The sequence below is a fragment of the Ostrinia nubilalis genome, chromosome 25, assembly GCF_963855985.1.
Source record: "Ostrinia nubilalis chromosome 25, ilOstNubi1.1, whole genome shotgun sequence".
Taxonomy (NCBI): Eukaryota; Metazoa; Arthropoda; class Insecta; order Lepidoptera; family Crambidae; genus Ostrinia; species Ostrinia nubilalis.
In genome coordinates this window covers 7,821,763-7,847,510 of record NC_087112.1, presented here as the reverse complement: position 1 = coordinate 7,847,510, position 25,748 = coordinate 7,821,763, and the positions used below count along the sequence as shown (strand labels likewise).

Below are 25,748 nucleotides of genomic sequence, written 5' to 3'. Positions count from 1 at the left end.
CCGGCCAAAAAATAAAAGTGCTGTATTCTGATAGAATACGTCCGCCTTAGCATTTATTACTATGGCACCAAAGCTGTAGCACCACTGTGCATCGTAGTATTTGAGTTCTAAAAATATATGAAACGACTGACTTTGATCTCAAATACTACGACGCACAGTGGTGCTACAACTTTGGTGTCATAGTAACAAATGCTAAGGCGGACGTATTCTGTCAGAAGACAACACTTTTTTTATTGGCCGACACTTTTGATTTTGAACAAAAAATGTATGAATAGTCGATGACTTTTAGATCTCAAGTACTCGACGCACAGTGGAGCTACGGCTTTGGTGCCATAGTAACAAATGCTAAGGCAGACGTATTCTGTCAGAATACAGCACTTTTTTTTGTTGGCCGGCACTTTTGATTTTGGACCAAAAATATATGAAACGTGGATGATGTCCTTTGTCTACTTGTTAAAATTATTCATGTAAGTAACCGCAATCCATAAGACTGTGTAGGAGGTACACATGATAATTTCATTTTGGGACACATTTAATCAAGTTGGTATTTTTTTCTTTCTTTTAAAAGTGGCTTGAATACCATTATTGGCAATTTAAATACAACCACCAATAAGGCCGATTCCTATCACAATTGTTGTCTGTACAATCCATCTTACATTCATTAATTAGATACAACACCCCAATTATCGTCCATTTGCCGTCCAAAAACAGTTTTTCACAAGAAAATCGTCGTCAAAGCCATTACGGAAACGAATAATATCTTTGAATTCTCCCGCCGGAACTACGCGGCTGTGTTTAATAGGAATGTGGACTCAAATGCCTGCACACAGCGTCGCTATTCCATTGTGAGCTACGTTTCTTGTGACCTTTTGTCGTGGTCTAATTTCGTTTTAAAAGTTTGTGCTGAGCGCTTCAAGCGCTTTAGGGCGGGCGGAGGAAGCGTCACCGTCTAGCGGGCGCGAACGCTTCAGCGCTGAAGGAACGCGGCGCGGATCGATGGAGCGAGTGCGCGCGCCGAGTGACGTCATCGTCGCCGGGCGGGCCTTTCGACCGCTTTCAAACGCGATCACTTGATATAAAGAATGGGGAAATTATTATTTATAAATACATTTATTACGAAAATATGTATTGGAAAAATCTTAGGATATTTTTCGGGGTTGTATACCCTGGGTTGGTGTTGAAAAATGAAAGGGAGGGGAAACGCGAGCACGAAACAAAAAGGCTTTTTACTTACTCGCTGAAATTGGCCTGCCAGTGTAACAAATTCACCGTGTGTGTAATCCTATTAGGAATCTTGCTATAGCAGCTGTTCGCAAATTAACATCAATACCATTACACTTGTGTCCCTGCATTTGGAAGGTTTAATTAAAAATGATAGCAAGTAGATAGTAATAAAAACTATTACGTCACGAAGTTTTTCGCACATTACACCCACGACAGGTCACTGGCTTCACTTCAACTATGAATGGAGTATACACTTAGTTCAGTCTAGTCTAGTCTATAAAGTTATCTTTACCATGGCCTGTGTATGCTGCTTGGGACTTTAGGCCTCTGCATGGCTCAGTGAAATAGCCTTCCCTTCCACCAATCCCCACGATCACTAAAACTTGATCTTCCTTGCCTACCGTTTAATCTTTCGATAATTTTGTTACAATAATTTAGAAACTGCAGAACTGACGGCCGATGGGGCAACAAGGTTCTGGAGTGGAGGCCACGTACTGTAAAGTACAGCGTAGATAGGACGTCCACCCACAAGGTGGACCGAAGACCTCATAAAGGTAGCAGGAAGGCACTGGCCGCTACCAACCGGCCTTTGTGGAAATTATTGGAGGAGGCCTATGTTCAGCTGTGAACATGATGATGATGATGAATTTATAAATCAGGCCCTTATTACTCTTCATCTTAGAAATTCTTCTATCCATCTCATAAAGGCATAAAAAGTTAGCATCTTTATTTAGATTATACTACGTGGACACGTGGCATAAGTACAGTGACATGCCAGAAATTTAAGAACATTCTAGAAGATTAAGATTCCTATGACGACACCGACGACGATAAAAGTAAAAAAGATCCCAGACCTAGAAGATAAGATTCTAAGAAAAAAAAGGGGAAAAAGGACCCAAAATAATCTTTGCATGCAGGACCTCCTGACTGCCAAAACTGAGTGCAAAATGCACGCAATCTCCCTTTCACACTAACTTTCGAAAATTCATTTAAATCAGGAAAATCCCCTTCTGAAAACATTCTTCTGGTACAAAAGTTCTTTGAAGGTTTCACACGAAAACTTGCCTTCGCACCACACTCATGCAAAACCGCGGGCAACAGCCAAGTCTTCCCTTTTTTTTTTTAAATCATATAAACTTTATTATTATCTGTTTGTTCAGCTTGATTACAATCGTCTGAATTAGACACAGCAAATATTGCACTGCGACGTTTAATCTTATCACTTATCAAATTCTTTAAAACGCGCGTGCGTCAAACAAACTAAGTGCGTCAAGATGTTGCTTTAGTGTTATCGGTTAGGTATTTAAATCACTGATGTAAGAATGAACATGAAAGTGTTTTATCGTCCATCATCATCGGATCATTTAGGCTCCACATACAGGTTGTCCCAAAAAGTAGTGTCAAGCTGAAGCCCAGAGGTAAAGCATCACCAGTAGCGGCGTAAGGGGGGGGGCGGTGGGGGCGGTCCGCCCCGGGTGCCAAGCATCAGGGGGTGACACAAGTCGCGCAGATTAGTACTCACTGGCACATCTGCATGGCAAATCTGCGGTCTATGTCATGATACGGGGGGGTGCCTTAGGACTTATGACGGGGGGGGGGGGGGGGGGGGGGGTGATCGCCCCGGGTGCCAACCCATGCTACGCCGCCACTGAGCATCACTAGGGCTATCCGAATCATGTATGTTCCGCGATTTTTAATCCTTCAAGCTTCGCGAATCTAGACACAATAGATAATCAATTGTTATGACATTAATTAATGCCGTCTGGGACTCAATCGGTTAATAGTTTTCGAGTTATGACGATTTTAAATATCTGTGCTTAGGCACTTTTTGGTCAAGGTGCCACCGCACGCGAATAGATAATGTACCTACCTACAATTGAGAATGTTACTAGGTATGCAAAATCACTTGAAACCTATGTTACAGTTAAGCTTTTACATTTATAAATACATTAGTTTTTATTTCATTCAAAAATACCCAATAGTTATGATTTTATAGGCATTCAAAGTTCGCTTAAATATTGAGTCCCGTCGACGGTCACGTGACCCCGCGTGACGTAGGTACATTCACAGTGTCTGCTCACTAGAAAACGGATATAAACATACCTACTTAAATATTTTTTTTTGTAAGTACAAACTTATTATACATATTAACACTCAGACCCCTCACAGAAATTAAAATTGAACCAAACCCAAACTTGATGCGATTGTGTCGTTTTATTGCGAATTACCTTCCAGCTCCATCATTAGACCCTGATTACTATATAGAATTAAAATACTCATCAATACAAAACGAACGAGCCCAAACTCGATGCATTTAAGTCGTTTTATTATAGAGTTCATATGGCCACCTTCCAGCTCCATCATCAGATCAGCTCCATGTTATCATAATATTGCATGGTCATCCAAATCACATGTGTTTGCGAAATTTCAACTTAATCGGTTGCCTGGAAGTGGGTCTTAATTCAGCTTGCAAGATTCCACCCATACAAATATGAGCCAGTCACTGTAATATGACGTCACGCGCATAAAATGGCGGGCCCGCCGCCGCCCGCACTTTTAAAATTCAATATCTTGGAAACTAATTGACGTATCGAAATAATTCTTTCACGTGTATTTTTTATTTTTAACAGAGAATACAGAAAGCTAAAAAACAAAATTAGTGAACATTCTTCATTGCCTGTTTTTTTATAATTAATATTAGATGAACATTAAGGCCTAGCTGATTAAGAGCACATTAAGATGTATTTACATCCATAACACGAATGTAAACTAAAAAAGTTAAAAATCCTGTATGTTGTAAAAAAAAAACTCGAACACTGGGCATCGGCTTGACACTACTTTTGGGACACCCTGTATACTGGACTAGTATTACTGGTGCACGAGCACGACCTTTCTCTTGTACTAGAGGCAAATGCATGATTTGAGGGCGCGTGTTTATCCAGAAGTGGATGTCATTTGGCTGAAACGAATGAACGGACTGAATGCAGTATTTAGCATACACTCCCCAAGATAACTGGGGATGGACAGGTTGGGGACTGACCACTGACTGATGTTCGCGAAGAGTGTGATTGGTCCCATTCTACACTGCCAGAACCACCGTGCCTAAACTATTTGAATTATTTTGATACAGAGGTGTTAGTTAGTTCTCTCATATTTTAAAGCTTTTGCCAAACCAACGCGTGCAGATGGCGAACACTGCGCGTGCATAGGCCAATGACAGGACGCGTGACCAATGACAGGATGAACTAAAGCTTCAACCACACTAACGCCTGCAGAACGCCTTCGCCGGCGCGATAAAAAGCCAATGACAGGTCGCGCGACCCATCACCCATGACATGATAGTTCATGCGACCTGTCATTTCCCTATGATCGCGCCGTGATCGCACCGGCGATGGCGATCTGCACGCGTTGGTGTGGTTGAAGCTTGGTTGAGCAAATTATTCCTTAAAAAAATAAGTAATTCTGAAAATACTGATTTTCATTATTCTCTCTAACAAAAGTGTCGGTAGATAGGTCTACCTACATTTTTGTTTCAAAATAACTTCTATTACAAAGACATTATGATGCCACAATGCTTAGCTGGATGTGCTGTCTCAATGCTCATTTCGTCAAATGGGTCAATGATTCATTCACCTTTACCTAAATCTACGAAATTAGAGAAACTGATTCATTTTAGAACTGCAGACTAAACAATACCGATTGTTTTGGACAGATCTTTGTGCCAACACTAATGCACTGTAGGTGTAATTAATACGTAACCCGGATTTATGTAGAAGTAGGAGGTACGCTTACAATACACCTTACTTAGTGCCATTGTGGTAAATTGCAAGTTGGAACTTGGAACAAACATAAGTCGTTATGCGAGTGAGGCGTATCAGTAAAGCTCCCGAGCTTCGAACCTACATAAACGCTGCTGCCGTTGTATGACCGGAGCATTCCACTCCCACTCGCAAAGTCCGATGGCTACTTAATCCTTAGAATAAAACAAAAATTATTTTCTGTTCAGGATCCAACGTTTGCAAAAAGCATTTTCATTTCGTTACATTCAACTACAATAATTTGAGTAATGTAGGCTGTATGTTCTGAATTATTTGTACCTGTAATGAGGATCAGTACTGTTGTAGAAAATTCAATAAAACTAGTATCTACGTTAATCTTTAAGACATAAGAAAGATATATCTTTTTGAATTATCCAAATCGGACCATTACTTACGAAGATATTAAGTAATAAACATAGGCCGTTTTTGCCGCTAAAAGTCAACGTACGCAGGGCCGCGTGACGTCATTATATCCGAATCGAGCGCAGCCGGCGTACTACTGGGATGGAAAATATTTTTTTCCAGCTAAACTGTCAGTTTTAGAAAAAAACTTTAAATAACATTTATTCATCAAAATAAAGTAACCTATCGACCAGTAACTTTTAAAAATAAAAATTGTGAAAAATAAGTATCGCTATGTCCAAAAACCACATTTTTATAGGATTCGATGGAATGCGGAGACGCGGTTTGGGCGAGTGTAATTTTATGATTGTTTGTATTGAACATAATAATACATAATAATAATATGAGTGCTAATACCACAGAATAATAATAAGTACTACGTACAGGAGTTTTACTTCGCGAAGGTAATTAAAAAAATGTATGCTCAATGTCATTAACAATATGGTGTAATTTAGCCTGTCTCAAGAGTCAAGCACCATTTTGTTGACAAACGTCAGTGATCAGCACTGCGCCGAAGCTATAGGGCTGACTTCGGTAAAATGATGTGACGTGAGATGTCAAACTGCGGAAAATGGCGGAGGAAATACATGATTTAGCATGAATTATCATCATGAACAATATTAACTACTTATTTACCTCTCAGTGTCTTGAGGCAACTTAAAAAAGTACATTCTGTGTTTTTATTATTATTTAGGCAGTTAAATACTGCACAGTATTTAGTACACCATTTTCTTTATTTTCTTCCATCATACACAAGAATACGCGTGCGTGTGTCAATGTTCGCTCGTATGTGTCAAGTCATAACCAGTTTCTGGTTCTGGCCTAGGGGGGGGGGGGGGTATGTCATACCCAGCTTCTGGCCTAGGGGGAGTCATACCCAGCTTATGCTTACGCGGAGACCCTAATCGCGTCTCCGCGTTCCATTGAATCGTATGAGCGTATGGATTTTTTGCGATATTTTTCACAATTTCTATTTAAAAAAATTACCTATCGATAGCTTACTTTATTCTGATGAATAAATGTCATAACAAGTTTTTTTCTAAAACTGATAGTTTGGCTAGAAAAAAATATTTTCTATCCACGCAGTACGCCGGCAGCGCGGCAGCGTTCGGATCGGATATAGTGACGTCATCGGTCCCGCGCCGGGCGGTCAGTGAACTTTTTTAGTAATTTGGCTATAACTTCGTCAATTTTTGTCGTAGAACAAAAATTTTTGGACTGTATATTAAGGATTTCTTAGACCTATAAATCTGCATTCACAGCTAAAAATCGAAATGATCCTCATTGTCAAAATTTAAAAAAAAAAAATGTTTTTGGCAGCGCCATGAAAAAATGAAATGAAAAGTTTTATTTTGACATCAAAGGGGTAATTTACACATTCAGATTAATTATTTTAAAGAAAAAATATAATACTTGAACTTAGATCAAAATTAATTAATAAATAAACAAAACAAGTTATTGACCTGTTTAGACAGTAAAATTCATTCATAATCTGAGTAAGTACTTAGGTACTTATATTTTTAATGGTAAATACAAGTAGGTAAATCAATATTGTTTGACGCACGATTGTTACTAACTAATCAGGAGGAGCGATTTTGCATCATTGTACGATTTAAAATTAACTACATAACGTAACTTTGGAAACAGTGCTATAAGACCATCACATTTGTCATTTATTATCCTATTTCCTACGTTTCCTGTTAATAAGTTTGTGGATGTTAAACATGTTTGATAATCTTTCACGCTAAAACTGCAGAACGGATTTTGATGAAACTTTACAGTATTATTGTTTTATTGTACTCTTTATACCTACTTTACATACATCAAACTTATCAAACTTTTTACAAACTTTTCACAGTGAAAATGATTAACAATTTTATATCTGAACCGGATTAAATTATTTTAATTTATTATGATTTTTTTCGTACGATTTAAACATTTTTGTAAATCGATCAAATCATTCAAAAAAAGCAAGGCTTGTCATTCACTGACGTCGTGTCCGCGGGCCGACTGACGCATGCGCGTCTGGTTAACGTCTATCCCGGACGGATATAGATGACTGTTAACTTGTACGTATTTTCGTAGTCCGCAGCGTTCTTTTCAACGTGGCTGCATTACTCTATCGTAAGAACTCACGTTCGAATGGATATCTCATAATTTTGTCGCATCGCACGATTTAGATAACGGCGACGTTCGTACAATATTTTGTCAATTATGAGATAGCGGGATTGCTACTTCTAATATAAATGAAAATTAAATTGCGACAGAAGCATGCCGTAGCGTGCAGTCGGTCGTGTCGGGTTGTGTGTGGCGCACGGACATCGTGTAGCACCGTGTGTAGCGGCCTTGTGCCAGTCAGAAAAGCGGACTCGAACCGCGCGGTCGCGCGGCGCGTCGGTGCTTGTAGTTTTTTAGTTTTGACAGTTGGCGGGTTTTTCGTTTCTGTTCAACCTAGATATTAATTGTGAAAATCATAGATTTTAAGTTAGTGTAATCTGTGTTTTTTCTACTAACCTTCTAGTGTTCGACTAGTCATTTGTGAATCTTCCGCACCGGCTGTGAATAGTGATTGCACGCCCTGTGTACTGTCGTCGTGGTTTGAGTGTGGAATTTTGTGATTTTCATTGGGATATTGTTTTGTGGAGGTGTTGATCCTGCTGCCAGGAACGACAAAGGTATGGACCGTTCGTTTTCTATTAGAATTAGGTTGTTTTTTTGTTGATTGCGCTTATTGGGAGCGAACATTCTCTTGTGCCCTGTAAACGTGTTTTGATTCCGAGTATAGCTTGAATTTTACGTGTCGTGAAGTCATGATTTGAGTTTGGTTGTTGCGAATAGTGATTTTCCCTTGGCCGGGCTGAGATGAAACAGACAGCTGCTGTGAACGCGTAACGGGTAAAAATAAACACGGGCATTATCTGCTAGTAGACAAACCGGCTTTGCTGAGACAACGTGGTATTATTAGTGGATATTATACAATCCCCGCGGCCCCTTAGGTTATGTTAACGTGTAAGGATTCCTTTCTGTTGAAGAAAAATGTAAAAAAATACGTGTTTGAAGGTATTTGAAATGTCAAAATGTATATGTCAAACACTAGCACTGATACGCGACTGTCGACTCTATTACAACAAGCGTATAGGTTATAATGGCGCACGGTTATTTGTGTTCAGATAATAAATTCAGTGGATTTCACCTCTGGGTGTGTTCAAAAACCAACATACAAAATCATAAAAATCTTATTTTTGTAATGAAATAATGCATCTTTAACTAGGTAGATGTATGTTGATGATAATCATGCGACTAATTACTAATGTGAACTAATTACAACTTTGTTTTGTACTTTCTTTTGGCTCAAACGTATTATTAGTCTGTTGTTTACCCAGCAAAACTGTTTTATGGCCACTGACCTTTTCAGCTACTATTGTATTAATGTACGAATTTAGTAAAACCATTATAGTTCATTTAAATTAGTATACAAAATCAACTATGATGATGTCAAATCATTTAAAGTTCTTCTGCATTCCTGTCAGTGTTTTCACAAAATTACCTACTTGCTTGCTTATCCTTTTCTCTTGGAAAATTACACTTCATTTAAGTAATTAAATTCTTTCAAAAACATTGCCAAACTAAATTCTTACACATAATTGGTAGCTATGTTTTTATCTGCCAATGGTTTTATAGCCCGAGTTTTGGGTTTTTATTCTTATTTTGCAATAAATTACTTATTCCAATGTTTCTATTTCAAACGAAAAGGCAATTATCTCTTTTAATTGTTTTAATACTGTACTTGACTAACAACTACATAACCGAAACCAAACCCACGAAGCAAAAGACCGAATAGGAAATACATAATTTATTACAATATAACTGGCCAAGCATTCTTCAGCTTACTCATAGTTAATAAATGCATTACCATTTAGTCAACATAACTTTATTCCATAGTAATTGTATTGATATTTTATTTGGCTTTATTCCAAGTTGTAATATGGACGGAGCTTGCGTCATGTTTAAGTATTCATTCACTACGATAAATCTTTTTACTTAATCCATGACTGACGATAGACAATAAACTCAGGACCTAGAATGGCTGCCAAGGATATCGTCATAATGACACCAATTCTTAATAACTGCCTAACGTAAAGGATTCGGTTTGTATCAAATGATGTAAATGGGTGCCGATTTAATGAACGGGATTATGTTCAAAGATGTATTGTGTGTGAGCAGACTAGCATGTAGAAACCTAACAATATTATCTTCTGTAATAATTGGAACTAATTTCTTCTTTTATTGATTAAACGCAATATTATTACTTTATCTTTTTTTAAATTATCAATGAAATTATATTACAATTTCCATTCACAAAACAAAGATTGATTTGCCAAATAATTTCCAGTTACCAACCATGAAACTGATGAATTTCCATCTAAATTCTGTATGAGTGCCGTACATTTCATACAGGATGTGGTGCCAAAATTTTCAAAGCATGTTCGAGATCCTTTAACACACTATGTGCCCTATTTGGGCCGAAGTTTCAATTCAGCAGCAGTAATATCTCACAAGCAATTTGGCAGTGCCCCGTATGTACCGCCTGGGACCGCGGTTAGCGGGGGGTAAAAGGGGGGTGGGGAGGCCGATTTAAACTGAAATATGACAACTAGTCGCCGCCACCGCGGGGCGACTTCCCAGATGCATTTAATATACGTTAGTATGAAAATTTGTGCAGAATTCCCTGTTGTTCGGAACAAATGAAATTACGACACCCGCCCACGGATTTGTTATGCTACTCCCTGTATTTACTTGGTTTTCAATTTGTTTTTGTGTTACTATTTCGTGGAGTTTCTGAAATTCCATGGGAATTAAGCAAACACAATTTAGGTTTACTTTCAAAATTTGTAGTTCAACGAATGTGAAAGAATTTTTAGAAGTAGGTACATAGGGGTAGGTAAATAAGAGTCATTGAACCTTAATGACCTCTCCTCACATGAGCAAGACTAAGCATCAAATACAATCAGGCAATTACCAGTGTAATGTTTCTAGTCGACCCTACCTTCTATCACATTAATTGGGATTTGATAAAATTCAGACAAGGATTACCTTTCTTAGATAAGGAAGGTAAGGATAAATTAGGATTGGTGAAGGTCGCGGAAAGTAGGTAGGAAGCGGATTGGGGGAAGTGCAGGACCGATCGTTATGGAAAACCTTGGGGGAGGCCTTTGTCCAGCAGTGGACGTCATTTGGCTGAAGCTGAGGAATCATTGTAATGATGTAATCGAACTGAAAAAAATCATGCGCTTTCACAAGTTTATAAGCGAACGGAATGATCGTCGACGGCCGCGTCACATGCGCGTGCGTCACGCGCCACGCGAATAGAAAACTGGTGGCCCTCGCGACGCGTGACGTCACCGACGTGACGACCTGGCTCACATTACTAGCGAAAGTGCTGAGGAGAAATTATAAGATAGCTGATGATGACGAAGACACCGCCATTGTTGAGCTGATTTGCTAGAACATGTACACTTGTACAGCCAGCGTCAAATAGTTAGTGACACCCAAAGCAGCCAAAAAGTTCGCAATACGTCTTTGTTACAATTGGAATAAGGTTGTGTTATCAACTCTTTGGTCACTTTGGGCGTCACGAACTATTTGATGCTGACTGTACCAATAGGTGAGATTGACATGATGACACCCGAGTATCTTTTTTTTTAATCCACAACAAGAAGGCTCAGAGGTGGGAGCGAGCTTCATACGGAATCGTCAACCACAGAGTGACTATCTTACCTCCCAACTGCTGGAACACAACAAATAACAATGCTGTTAACATTGCTGTTAAGGCGACAATCTTCATCAAGAATAGTTGTCGAAATATTGAAATTCAGCCTACTATAACTGCATACCTACTTTAGAACTCGGAACTGCTAATTCCTTCTACCCTTCAAAACAGTTGATTGAGGGTTTTGAAACTATGTGGTATGTTACAATTCCTTAAGAGTTAATGACCTCATGCAGCATGACCCTTCATCTTCCTGATTAAGGTCATTGACGTACGCGTAGAGAATTTACGGCAATGCGAAAAACTTCCCAAACGGGGAGCCGGGTATGTAAAAGTTAAGAGCCCAATAAATAAACTGGCGAACGGTTCAGGCGTGTTGGAATCTATAAAAATTGTGCATGCGGTTATGACGTCACCAATTACAAGTCGAGGCAAACTTAATTTAGCAAGGACTCCGTGGAACTCGAAGAATGTGCGAGGATGACAATTATCTCGAATAGGTTCATAAAGATTCCGTTCTTCCTCTTATTAGATTGTGACATCATTGGACGATGGGGAGCCAGATTACGTGGCGTGATTAGTTATGAGATGATTGACACATCTTTATCGGAAGCTAAATGCCTCTGATGACCTAATCAACCGTCATCATGCACGAGTGTAAATTTATGCTGAATTTGGCGACTATCGTTATCGAAAAATAACAAAACGAGGCCTGTGTTTTATATAATCTAATAATAGCTCTTTACACAGATTTATCTGGCCCGGCCTGTGAATATCATATAATATTAATGTATCAATAACATAAAAAGGAATCAAATACAAAGCATATTAATTTATATTTCTGAATAACCCTGTGTTCGTTCGTTCGTTTTAACCTAGTGCCGTCCAGTGCTGGACAAAGGCCTCCCCAAGGGTCATTATTATGATTTTTATTTTTCTCAGGTATTTTTGAACAAACCTCTGTATTATCATAAAATTTCACAAGTCCAGTTCCTTCAGTGTAATTCCATTAACGCATTAATTAGTTAAAGCTCGTCCACAGTAATTTCCCCTGAATTATTATTACCATTAAATTTTATTGCAGCAACTAACCGAGAGGGGAGAGATCCGAAGGCAGATATATGTGTCCTTGAGCGGTAAATGGATTTGCGCAATGCCCTCCCATCAAAAAGGGACTATGACAAATGACGTCTCTCATCCGAAAACAGATAAAAACGGGCGAGAAAAACGCTTCGCATTTACTATTCATTCGCCGCAGTATCAAACGGGTCGAGTTGCTTTGCCATTGAGATTCAGCTTCTTTCTGCATTCCGAGAGATTTCATAAAGTTGAGGTTTATTTGTGAGGTTTCTTCATTTCGGATTATGGGTGAAACAAAGAGGCGTTGGGTTAGTGTTTTCTTTCTTGCTTTGTGCACTGCAACTGCAATCCAATTAAGGTCTGTTGTAATCTATTATCTGTTGTATTTCAGTAATCTTGAACTTGGAGAACGTGAAAAAAACCTATGTGCTTTTGTCTTTGATTTTTGAAGTAAGACCAGCTTAAACTTCCCAGTAAAATGAAACTGGCACTGACATAAATGTATCTTTTTGACATTCCTTCCATGATCTACCTACTATCTAATTTCCCCATAAATTACCACGCTAAAAATAATCCATCTTAGTCGAAATACGGTCAGAGATTTTGAAAGAGAAATGAATGATGTTGCTTTAAAGAATATATGTAATGTGCAACTTTCATAATACATGCTCAGTCTGATCCAACCAGGTTGACGGTCAGCGACCTGCGTTTATACTTTTTAATCTAACCAATTTTACTTTCATGCCTTACCCAGCAAATACTAAAGCAAAAGCAGAATGAAATTCATTATTTCAAGTTATCGTCCACCTTTTTCAAATAACGTTTTATTTTAAATCGAAATGGGTAAAAGAAAAATCTATTCGCTTAAATTGAAACCGTTCAATGAAATTGTAGTTTGATTAATAAAAAGTGTGTCATTGCTATTTCGAGAGCTCTTATCTGGAATTTAATACCGTATATTCAGGGTCTAAGGTTAAAAGTCGCGTTGTATCACGCTGATGTCATGAGGTGGGTGTTTTTAATCAAAAGGTCAATCAACTGTGAGAATTAGATCGGATCAAGTGAAATGTCATAGGTGAATAGAGTCTGAAGGGTAGAGGAATTCTGTACAAAATTAATAACCACTTCCTATACTCCTATCCTACCAATATTAAGTTTATGAATTGGATTCGTATTTAGAAGAACCAAGAGTTATGCACTGCCTATGTTAGAGATACCTCATTCTCTTCCATCCTATGCATAATAATTGGTAAAATAGCTGACAGAATTAAACATTCCTAGTAAATGGGTTTCACGTCTATTACACATTTCAATTTGCTGCTTTCTAGTGCAAGTCCTGTCATAGCACATACTATTTATTAGCTGTTGGCTCTCTTCTATGATGATTTCCGAAGTAACATAACAGGGATTATAAAGCAGAATATATCGAAATCAGAAATCAGAGCAGACCACGCTCCTACTTATACCGCCAGTACTAAAACATGCCATTTGAATCGATCAAGACGACCCAACCCAAAATGGCTTGGGCTAAAGCCAACTAGCGTCGGAACCGACTTTTCCGATTCAGTTAGCATTCAGATAACAGAGGAGACGCTATCACTCCTGGAAAATGTTGAGAGCACCTGGAAAGTGGATTTTAAAATGTGAAAATGTCCCATCGAACACGAATGGGACGCTTTTGAGGGAACTGCTAAGTGGGTCATGTTTCTCGAAGCAATAGGAATTCCGTAAACGAAGAATTACTACGACTGGATACGAGGGCTAGGAATTCCGTAAACGAAGAATTACTACGACTGGATACGAGGGCTGCACTAAAAGTATCGGGAATGGAATATTTCCACTGTTCCAGTCATATTAAAATCTATTTAATTGCAAACTCCAGGGTTTTAAAAATCGTATACCATTTATTTATTTAAAAAAAGATTCTCGGTCGTATCACAAGGTCTTGTCAAACTTGTTTAGTCGTTGAGAAATGGAATTGACTCGAGAAAATTCAAGAGCGATGATTTATTACTACTTTTGAAGTGGTTTAACACAAAAACAGTGTGTTGACCGGATGATTTCTGCATTTGGTAATGAAGCCCCATCCAAAACCACAATTTATCGCTGGTTTCCTGAATTTCAACGTGGACGTGTCAAGCTCAGTGATGATCCCCGTCAAGGTCGTCCAAAAACTGCGGTCACCTAAGAAAACGTTGATGCTGTGCGTAAGCTGATTGAAGAAGATCGACATGTGATATACCGCGAAATTCAGGCAACTTTAGACATTGGCATGAGTCAAATACAAATAATCTTGCATGAACAATTAGGTGTAAAAAAGTTGTTTTCCCGATGGATACCGCATTCGCTCTGTGAAGAGCAAAAAGCGGCTCGCGTTACTTGGTGCGTCAGAACTCTCGGGAGATTACATGCAGGATCCTCAAATGCTGTATACAACATCGTATCAGGTGACGAATCATGGATATACGCGTACGAACCCGAAACAAAAAACCAGTCACGAGTTTGGGTGTTCGAAAATGAATTAAAGCCAACAATAATTGTTCGTTCACGGAGTGTTGCAAAAAAAATGGTGGCCACGTTTGTCTCCAAAACCGGCCATGTACTTGCGACTATTCCTCTTGGGGGACAAAGAACGGTTAATGCAGATTAGTATGCTAGCATTTGTTTGCCACAGGTCGTTTCTGAACTCCGTAAAGAGAACTGCAACCGCCGCATCATCCTCCATCACGACAATGCGAGTTCTCACACCGCGCACTGAACAAAGGAGTTTTTAGAGCAAGAAAACATAGAATTATTAGTCCATCCGCCGTACAGCCCCGACCTAAGCCCTAATGATTTCTATACTTTCCCTAAAATAAAGAATAAATTGCGTGGTCAGAGATTTTCATCACCTGAAGAAGCTGTTTGTTCCGGCGTTTCTTCTCAGCACTTGCCATATGTTTGTCTCGAAGCGCTGGTAGGGCCCAAAAGATAAGGAGACATGTAAAGTGCCCCATAAGGGCTACCTTTTCTTTTTTTATTATTTTCTATTGACGTTCATAAGTGCCACTTGTGGTCTAAACTGAATAAATATTTTTGATTTTGATTTTTTGATTTTGTGGAAGCCTACAAAACGGCCATTTTGGAGACCCAAACTTCCGAATGCAATGGTTGCTTCAATGATTGGTTTCGTGTATGGAAAAATGTGTCAAATTTCGCGGAGAATACTTTAAAAAGCAATAAATACATTTTTAAATAGTAATGTTGTTTCACTTCCTTGATTCCCGAAATTTTCAGTGCCGCCCTCGATATCAAAAATGAAGAAGCAAGAAAATTCAAATGATCAACTTTGAATGCCGATTAAGTTAAAAATATTTTAGAGGATAATCCTGTAAACTTTAACTGAGCTAAGCAACAATGTTAAATACCGTTGAAGCTAAGGGATGTAATAAGAAATTAGTAAAATAAAAAGATTAATAACGGATTAACTATTAATCCGAAACATAAAGTTGCCTAACCATAGTGGCTTTGTTGAGATTACTTGAAACAAACTTACCGTCTACATAATATTACGCAGGCTTTGAATTTGCCTCGAACTGTTGTAAATAGACAACTCGACAACGCTGTAAAGCTCATTGTGTATTCAGGCACACCTACACGGGATTCATTAATATTTATGTATGATACAACAATAGGGGGTGACAAGGACGAAACTGAAGGGCCGAATGCGGAGGCTGAAGTAGCATTTCCTTGTAATTATAGTTTTACAAATCTTCCAAAATTCTTAATGGAATTACCTACCAACAAAAGGTTTTGTTCCACCCTCTGCCTGATAAGTGTTTGAACTACCAAACAAAGGTTCCAATTTTAATTACATCAAACCGGTTGTGGCTGAAGGTTGTCTGGATACCACGCATATTATACTAATCACCATGTTAAAAGTAGAAACAGATTTTTATTTATTCTATTCACTGACTTCATCTTTAACAACCTACATCCTTGGCCTTCGACTTATGTTCAAATTGCCAGTGCATATTCTCTGTTCTATATCTTTAAAGATTAATTTTCTTGAACCAGTGATTAATTACTGAATTAGTCTACCAACATCCTAAAATACAATCCATAAACACGATCAAGCTATACGACAGCACTCAAGGTGCAAGGAGGTATTACCTAACAGAATTCTATAAATACCATGGCACTTGATATAAACCGACCGAATAGCGCAGCATCAATATGTAATGCTGTGTGTAAATTTTGATATACCGCCGAAACTGTCTGGTAGTTACTGCGCACGAGTGACTCACGCAAGATGGCGGACAATAAGTAATTATCGCCAACAGCCCGCAACATATAAACAGTACATTTTTTACTGCGCCGACTGTTATGTGTTTAGCTTTGGAACATAACCGGGTTTTCTTTTCTGGCAACGATGCGTTTACCTTTATTTTCTGGAGGTTCGCTTAGAGTGCCGCGCACACCGTTGATTTTTAGTTGGCCGATAGTTGTGCCCGATTTTAAATTGTATGAAGAATCGGCCAAATCGAATCGGCGTAGTGTGCGCACTCCCATACATGCCCATACTGATCAACTGCCCGACTAAACTATCGGCCGACGAAAAATCAACGGTGTGCGCCTACTCTTACCGGAATACATCGCAGAATCGTTTTCTGGTTCGAATCCTACTGGAGACAAATGAGCGTGCACGAGCAACTCCAGTGATATCCGGAGTCAGATATTTTAGTACATTATGTGTTCCTTCCACTATCGATGTTTATATTATGTTTATCAGTCATTTAGTAGCCATAATAACAAGTTATTCTTAGTTTTTAGACAACTAATTTGTGTTACATTTGGATCATTATATTTTCTTACTTTAGGTGCATAGTTTTTGCGTTCGTGTGGCTTTGGAAATGTCACCTTAGCCCGAAGTCAATACCCTTGTGGCGCGCCAATCTATGTTGTTTAATGGTATTTTTTTATACCGAGTAATGGAGATTGTTAGATAAATAATTTAGAGGTTGAAAACAGTTCAAGGTCCAAAAGCGGTTAAAAATACATTATGATTTTTTACATTGTTTTTTAAGTTGTGACGTAAACGATGATTCGTGGCTTCTTTTTAACCAACTGCCCGATAAGGGCTATGTTTTATGTTATGGGCCATGCGTGTAAAATGTGTAAAAATAATTCAAAACAAATGTAGTTTTCTGACGCCATAAATCATCTTGCCTCCATCTTTTTAATTTAGCTTTCTTCGCAGTCAGATTTTTGGCCACTAGCACTAAAAAGATCTTTCGGGGAATGTCTCCCAGGGTGTGGATAGTCTATTTGTGTTCCTAAAGACAAGTAAAATGACATTTGCTAACTAATAGTTTAATGATATTAAAGTCAATGTAAAACTACTATCATGGTACACTAATGGAATGTCAAGATGAATCGCTAGTAAGATGAGGAGTAATGACATCACCATGAAATTGACCTCGCCTTAGTGCAGTCACACTCTTGAGGCTAAACTCATCATTATTACCGTATCATATTTCAGAATTAGCGTTAGCTGTATTGTATCATCAGTCATATTCATGACGAAAACCTGTAAATTAAAGTAGTGGCATCATCAGCATGACCAGTGGTGGTCAGTTTCGCTTGAGGAAATGAGGGCTATCGTTTTAGCGCCACTGTAGAGTAAGGTCCTGTCACTTGCTAGTAGCGAAGACAGTGGCACCAACTGGTGAGCGCGAAAGTGGTAGGAGGACTATCGCATTTGCACTCATCAAGATGGCGCCACTGTAGAGTAAGGTCCTGTCAATCGCCAGGGGTGCCAACTGTTAAGTATAAAAACGATAGCCCTCATTGGCACCACTTACCAAGCTCAAAAAAAGTACTCAAAACCCTGATACTTTCATCAACAAACGCGTTTTATAAGTCGGGCACTTCCTAATTGATGGGCCCCGCACGCGCATGAAAATTATTCTTAAGTTTCTTAGGCCCTGTTGGAATCTTATATGAAAAGTTCATACTTGATTGGTGGAACACGTCAACACACACAGTTAACACGCTCGTCGCTCAGGCCAAAAATCTAAATTCAGAATCAGAAACCAGGCCTTAAAGTCCGTCACCATGTTGATTTACCTAGACATCATTTAAGTATGGCCACCCACGGGGATTTGAGGCCCGCTTTGCTCGAGGTCATTCAGTCTGTCTGTCTATTACATCATTGTTTTATTTCTCACGACTGCTCTATGTTTTTAGACCATAAATGCTTTGAAAAGGTCGAACAAATGCTAAATTGGTATGCTGTGATTCTGTAGGCTTAATGATATTTTAACTTATTGTACATTTTTGTTACCTAGACCTACATCCTTTTTATTTTACACTTTATTGAGCCTAAAGTGCCAATAAACTAGACACGAAAATAAGGCTTTTGAGGGACCATGAATTGATGATAATAGACGCAGTCTAGGATGGTACGAATGATGGCACTTCAAGGTCAGTTATGTAGTTGGTTGTAATAGGTGTGACTTTGCAACATTTTCAATGTGCTTTTGACTATACTATACCTATCCAGTGCCTATTCACTCTTGTCTTGAAAAGACCCAGCTCATATTGTTCTTGGAAAAGATGACTTTGTGCAGGCACGTCGAAAACTGATAAATTAAACGTGCAAAATAGCATTGCGTCAAAATTCGCTGGATATACCGCTCTGTTGGCCGGTATGATTTTTACTGCCCGTAGTTTATTCGAACTCGCTTTGTTCCGTTTTATTTGTTAAACAAACAGGCCAGATTTAACGGATCGATTGTTGCCAAACGTTGCTTCATTTCGTGCGAAATCTGCGAAATGCCCTTTACAGCTTTTGTTGAGTGGGTAACATCGGAAAATTTCCCCGGGTGCCGAACACTTGAAAAGTGTTCCGAGTCAAACGGGCGCAATAACAACGCGGATGCATTTTATTGGATCTGATTCGGGATCAAATGTGCATTGGGTTCCAGTTTGCAACACTTGTTTAAAAGGTAATCTTTGAATACCACAATATTTTCTTGTGAATAGTAAAGAAAATTGTCTAAGAGACAAAACGGAAAATGCTGATGTTCTGGCAAATTTTCTGATAATGCAACATCTAGAACAATCGGCTCAATTTGAAGGACACACTTAGTTTTCTCTGAAGCAAAATCCATTTCACGTGACGAATACCGTACAAACGCAACATATTTTTTGCTTCACGACCCATTTTCGAATTAGCTTAATACAAAGTGAACGGATTATTCCAACTGTAAAAAGCGTTTACCTTCGGAGTACCTAGCTGAGTGTGAAATGGTCGTATTCACCTTTCTATTTTCAATGACACAGCTGGTACTATTCGTGAAACAAAAGATTTCTAGAATAAGTTATTTTTTAACTAAGTCGATCGGTTCACCGCTGACGGTCATAATAATAAAAACGAGCATTTCACCAAGAGCTATAGTAGTGACTCTAACTCCCTTTCAGAAATCGTAATGTTTACTGCCGCAAGAGTTAGAGTTGCTTGCATACTGTGGAGTTGGATCAAATAAAAAAACCTCCCCGCGTCGGGGGAGCAGTTCGTAGAAACTTGGATTTAGTGCACACAAGCGATGCGAGCGGGTCCGCCGCACTAGAGAATCGCATAATGAAAATTGTTATTCGGAACTTCGGCTGACTGCAGAAAACATTCTTTATTAGACTCGTTAAGATCAACATTTAACTTTAAATGGTATGAAGTATCAGATTCCGATTGTATGCGTCATAAAAATAGTTGCCTAGGATCAATAGCAGAATATATTACAATGAGATTATAATTGGCATAAGAATACCGGTATTACTTGTATATTTATAAGCATAGCTAAGTCTAATCATGCATTCATATTTTAAACTTATGAAAATCAAATCTCAACTGCTGCAGAGTCAGACACTCCCTAATATGGAAATGACGTAACATCAAGGGCAAGTCATTCATTCATTACAAACAAATTAACCGTCTGGATACTTAGCCGAAGATTATTCGAAGGTTATTGAGAAAAGGTGAATGAAACAAGTGATGACGTAAGTAAAACCGGTTCCAGATCGATTTGATAGCTTTTGCAAGTGGTGATTCAATATTTTTTGAGCCAAGGCAATCTTGTTATTAGTCTATAGCGATGCTTTATGAGCATGAGTACGAAAATAACGCACTGGATGTAATGAAAAATTGCGAATGGATAAAGAAATTGTTTTGTATTCGACGCGTTTGGTTTATTATTTATGGCTTGATTCATTTGACAGCAAGACGGAGTCCAGAGATGGTATGATAGGACTTGATAATGTAATGGAAATATTGTATAGATAGACTATGGACTATGATATTGTTACTAGAGTCAAGGTACACAACTAATCATGAAATATTATTTCAAAGTCCAGACAGAATTTAAAGATCTTACTTGACAAAAATTGTTTCCTAATACACAAAGAACACACGACTGAAAATTCTACAATTGCATATTCATATTTCAGTGTTTTGTTCGTATTTCACGAAAACATCACACAATTTCTAGATTGAAACTTCACAGCTCTCAAATTCTGAGCCAAATAATTCTGCATTCCACTGACCTGAAGTCGGAACACAGGATATTATGACTGGCAACATCGTTACATCAACGAAACCAAGTAAGCTCTCATCGCACGTTAATCATCACGGATATGTTGTTTTATTTGTGTTCCGACATTTCAATGAAAGTTTATAAATCAGAATTATATCAATCTCTGTGAGATCTGCTTCCGTTTCGGTGTGATTTAATTTTGCGTGCAATTCACAATCATTCATGAGCAGTTGTCGATCATTTAGATATCATCCTGGTACCTAATAATTGAAGACTTCTTCTATTATTTTATAGGGTGAATCATCTGGGGTCATAAGTTCACAACTGTGGTGTCACCGTTCAATCAAACGGCTCTCCAAAACGGAATCATTATTATTTTATAACAGGCAGATTGATTCAATCCTGTAGCTAAAATACCTGTTCCTGCTTTGTAAATAAAACCACATTGACGATGTTTAAATAATAAAAACGTTTCTACTAGACTAATTAGTTCCAGGAAGAGTGCAATCAGGTAACTTGATAACCGTCCCGAATGCCGAGTCCAGTAAAAGCGTAAACATTTGAAAAGCAGCGCTCAACATCAGTCGGCTTGTCCAAACAGCTCTAGGTGAAACAAGTAGTCGAGCCAACATAAATTTCGAGCAGTTCATGAGTTATACAATGTCGTAATCCGACGTAGGTGGGACGTAATGGCATGGCGATTAGACCGAAGATTCTCTTGGAAACCCACGGGATAATCGTCTTGATTATACGTAATTACATTTTCGTATTCGGACTAGTTACGAATTCTTTTTCAAATTACTCACTATTATTCCCGCTTTCAGGTATAGGTCAGACTATTTAGGGCAAAAACTTTTCACTGTCTACCATTTGCCAGTCTATTGTATTAACGGCACGATTTAGATTAAAATGTGGAATTACTTTATTGCGTATACTTTTGCCTGCTAAGAATGCAAACAACGTCACGGTTGTCCAAACAGTTTACAAAGAATAATTAAGACTTTGTCCGCGAACGGTTTAAGTTGTTTGAATTCTCAACGGTCCATTAAAAACTTATTAAAGTGGCATCGCGCCGCATGCGCACGGCGGTTTAAAAACCTCGAAACGTGTCGGAGACAGCCGACGTCCGTTTATTTTCAGCTGATCTACGTCTGGCGGCATTCGAAATTCAAGTCTTGTCGCTTCAAATTTATTGTGTGGTGTTAGCTTTATGAAATATTCCAGATCTTCGCCTTGGATCACGGGTGTTGGGTAACGGTAATCAGTATTGACAGTTCGGATGATGCAAATCTTGCAGTTGTGTTCGGATTATCGTCTGCAAGTCACGTTTGTGTTATTTTGACATGACAAACTAATCTCAAAATTAGGAATTGGATGCAATTCCATGAAGGTCAGTTACGGATTCGGTTATTCTCCGGAAAGCAACTCCTTTTCAAATTAGAACTTATATGGTTTTATGGATGGAAATGCCTTGCGTATATCCACTGACCAATGAGGAAGACCAGTGGGTGTGGGATTTTACACCGGAGTACTTGTTTTATTATAAAACAAAGTAAAGTGACGATTGTTTACAAATTATGAAACTGAGGCTAACCCGATGCAGAAGTGTTAGCAAGCTTGATTATTTCGCCGGCGGAGTGTTTACACCAGTCGTACATTATTAACTGGCAACGCAACAGTTAAGTAATCCGATTAACTGATTTTGGACCTGACAATCCCTAATTTGCATACATAAACAGGCGATAGCACTAGGCGAATTCTGTATCTACATACAGATGTATAAATTAACTCTTTAAACACTATTTCGGTTCATTTCAAAAGCGCTAAATCTTTATATGTGTCAAAATACTGGTCAAACAAAATTGAATAAATATTTTTGATTTGTTCTTAGTTCTCTTTCATCTGAGTTGTCGTGACTTTTGAGTTTCATCATCATCATTATTTCAGCCATAGGGTCCACAGAACTTAGGCCTCCCCCAATGATTTCCACAATGACCGGTTGGTGGCAACCTGCATCCTTCTGATCATCCTTTTGAGTTTGGATTTGGTCTATTGCGGGTCAAGTTGACATGGCTCAATCATTTCGGCGGCTTACGAGTAACTAAATTGAAACATGCCCCAACATAGAGAAATTAAGTAATGTCATTTTTAAAATTCTGTTTATACCATTTTAAGCTAGGCCTCGAAGAACTTTGCTAAAATACTACTGAAAGAATCCACTTAAATATACAAAGCCACTATGTAGTTAAATAAAATGAGAATCAGAATTCAAATCACGCTAAAAGTGTCACTGGACCTTTCACTTATCACGAAGGGTCTAAAACGCAGCACAATATTGATTTAGGCACTTTTGTAATTCTATCGCAACGGTCAGACGGATAGAGGGTCAATAAGATAGATGTAAAACACAAACATACAGCTAACTAGGGTTGACCCGTGGTTTTTTGCGTTAAGTTCTTAACTTTTTTGGCCACAAAATGTTTAAAGATTTTAAATATTTTATATAGGAATCAAACAACACTAAATTCTTTGTCAGGGCTAAGGGTTTATAGGGTGTAAACATCCACTAAGACCCCTAAGGGGATAAAACGGGGTGGGTTCACGCGTATGAAGTTGCAAACGTCCGCTAATATTATTATAAGCTCAAAAAATCTCCAATTGATGTCCCATAACATAACCCAGCAATATTTGATAGAGATTTAGCAGAGAGATCTAATAGTGCTTTCTTTATAGCTTAAAGTCAGTCTAAAGCTCTAAAACTTTCTGATGAAGAGGGCTAAAGTGACACGTTGGTTCTACCATAGCAGTAACCGCTAAAACTATAATAACAATAGCTACACACTATTGCGTAAGTGACAATAATTGCAGCAAATATTATATCAAACAATATTATCGCGAGACGGAAGACAAGGTTTCACTTGATTGCAGGCTCACGGCAGGAATTCATTTGGTGAAGGCCAAGAAGTATATCAAGATAAGAACACGTTTAACTGTTATACAGGCTGTATAAAGGATCTTGAGGATCTTCTACATAAGAATGATGGATTGAGCAATTTTCTGTAAGGTCACTTTTACAAGGTTTTACAATATTCAGTCAATACCATAAACTTATTGTACTGCTCAACGCATTTTCCAGGTGTAATAATTATATTCTTTAGTTCATTTCTTTCTTTTTTTGGTGGAACTTGCTTGTGCCGGCCACACCGGTTCTTTAATGATGTACAAATGTACACATTGAATCGTTTAATGGATTACCAAATGTTCAGTTTGAACAGACTTACCTATTAAAATTCTAATTGCTTTTATTTGACGTCAATAGTTACACTTTTATTTCTATCAACAACCCGAAATATCATAGACATTCGTGATAATATTTACACTTATTTCTATCAATCTTATTAAATTCCATGGGTCATTCGTGTGATAGGGCGCTATTACAAAATCAATTCGCTCTAAACCCTATATAGGTGTTTGGACAGTTTCAAGAATGGCTCCGGCCATCATGTCTGCGTCCAAACCAATTCGTCCCATTGTGCGAAGCCATTATCCGTACCCCCATCTGTAACCGTTAACTGGATATGAATGGCAGTGGTCACTGCTTTGCGTTCAGGCTTATTGAATTGTGTGACACGCGAACTGTAATACACGACCTATGTTGTGGCATTGCACTATTATTAGACGTGGTCAGTAGTATACGTGGTAAGTCTAGAGTCTGATCAAGTCAACAAAGTTGTTCTTTTGATCATTGTGTCATATTTAGAGTTGGTTTTAGTATAGTTTACGTAGTGTTAGGTGGGGCATATTTTTAAATATTTTAGGGCATTACTCCTTGTAGACTACTCTCTACTAATTTGGAATCTGTAATTCCATTTGGCCAGAATATGTCTACGATGCTAAGTATTTATAGGCTTGAAGCAAAAGCTGAGACCTGAGATTACTGTCCAAAAAGAATATGATGCTTCTGTAGGTATTCATTGTTGATGCAAGGTCTCATCTCATTAGAGTAGGCGCACACCGTTGATTTTTCGTCGGCCGATAGTTTAGTCGGGCAGTTGATCAGTATGGGCATGTATGGGAGTGCGCACACTACGCCGATTCGATTTGGCCGATTCTTCATACAAATTAAAATCGGGCACAACTATCGGCCAACTAAAAATCAACGGTGTGCGCCTACTCTTAAGGCTATTGAACATGAATTAGTTCGCTAAACTATTGTAACAAGTAGGTTTAACTTCGGGTAATTTTAGTAATAGCAATACTGCTTATATCGTCTCGTTTGTGAAACTGTCGATGTGATATTTTTGTCACGTTAAACTGCAATTGGGACTTGGTCCCGCCATGCGGGCGAGTGCCCGGTCACGCAGTCGTTGCGGCAAAGCTAAAATGCATTCGAAAGCTGAACTAGTGCCCATTCGATACTGAACTTTATATTCTTAATGTTACGCTTTCGAATAGTGCAGCGAGATTTTTGGAATTTTCCAGAAAGTCGTCGTGGTCTGGTGATTGTTGAGGTGGTGTATTTTTTGCCCTTTGAAGGCTATTCCAAATCCCAATACTCTCATATCCTACGAAATAGAGAGCAGTTTAGAAGTCTTGATTTTTTTACTGTCTTTCTTTTCAAGTGGATCTTTTTTTTAAGGTTAAATTAATAGTTAAGCATTCTGGATTTTTTTAGCATGATTTTTAGCAGTTGAGAATGTTGCATAAAAAATTGACTTATACATGCATAACGTTGTCAATTCATATCATATTCATTGATATCCCAACTAATATTATAAATGCGAAAGTAACTCTGTCTGTCTGTCTGTCTGTTACGCTTTCCCGCTTAAACCTCGCAACCGATTTTGATGAAATTTGGCATAGAGATAGTTTGAGTCCCGGGAA

General features: G+C 38.4%; 1 protein-coding gene across 1 annotated transcript in view; it reads left to right on the top strand.

The window, feature by feature from the left end:
* Window positions 1-7,703: 7,703 nt before the first annotated feature.
* LOC135084219 (plasma membrane calcium-transporting ATPase 2) overlaps window positions 7,704-25,748 on the top strand; it is a 136,904-nt gene continuing 118,859 nt past the window's right edge. Inside the window, exon 1 of the mRNA XM_063978955.1 lies at window positions 7,704-8,119. The gene's annotated coding sequence lies outside the window, so the exon portion shown is untranslated. The remainder of the gene's footprint in view (window positions 8,120-25,748) is intronic.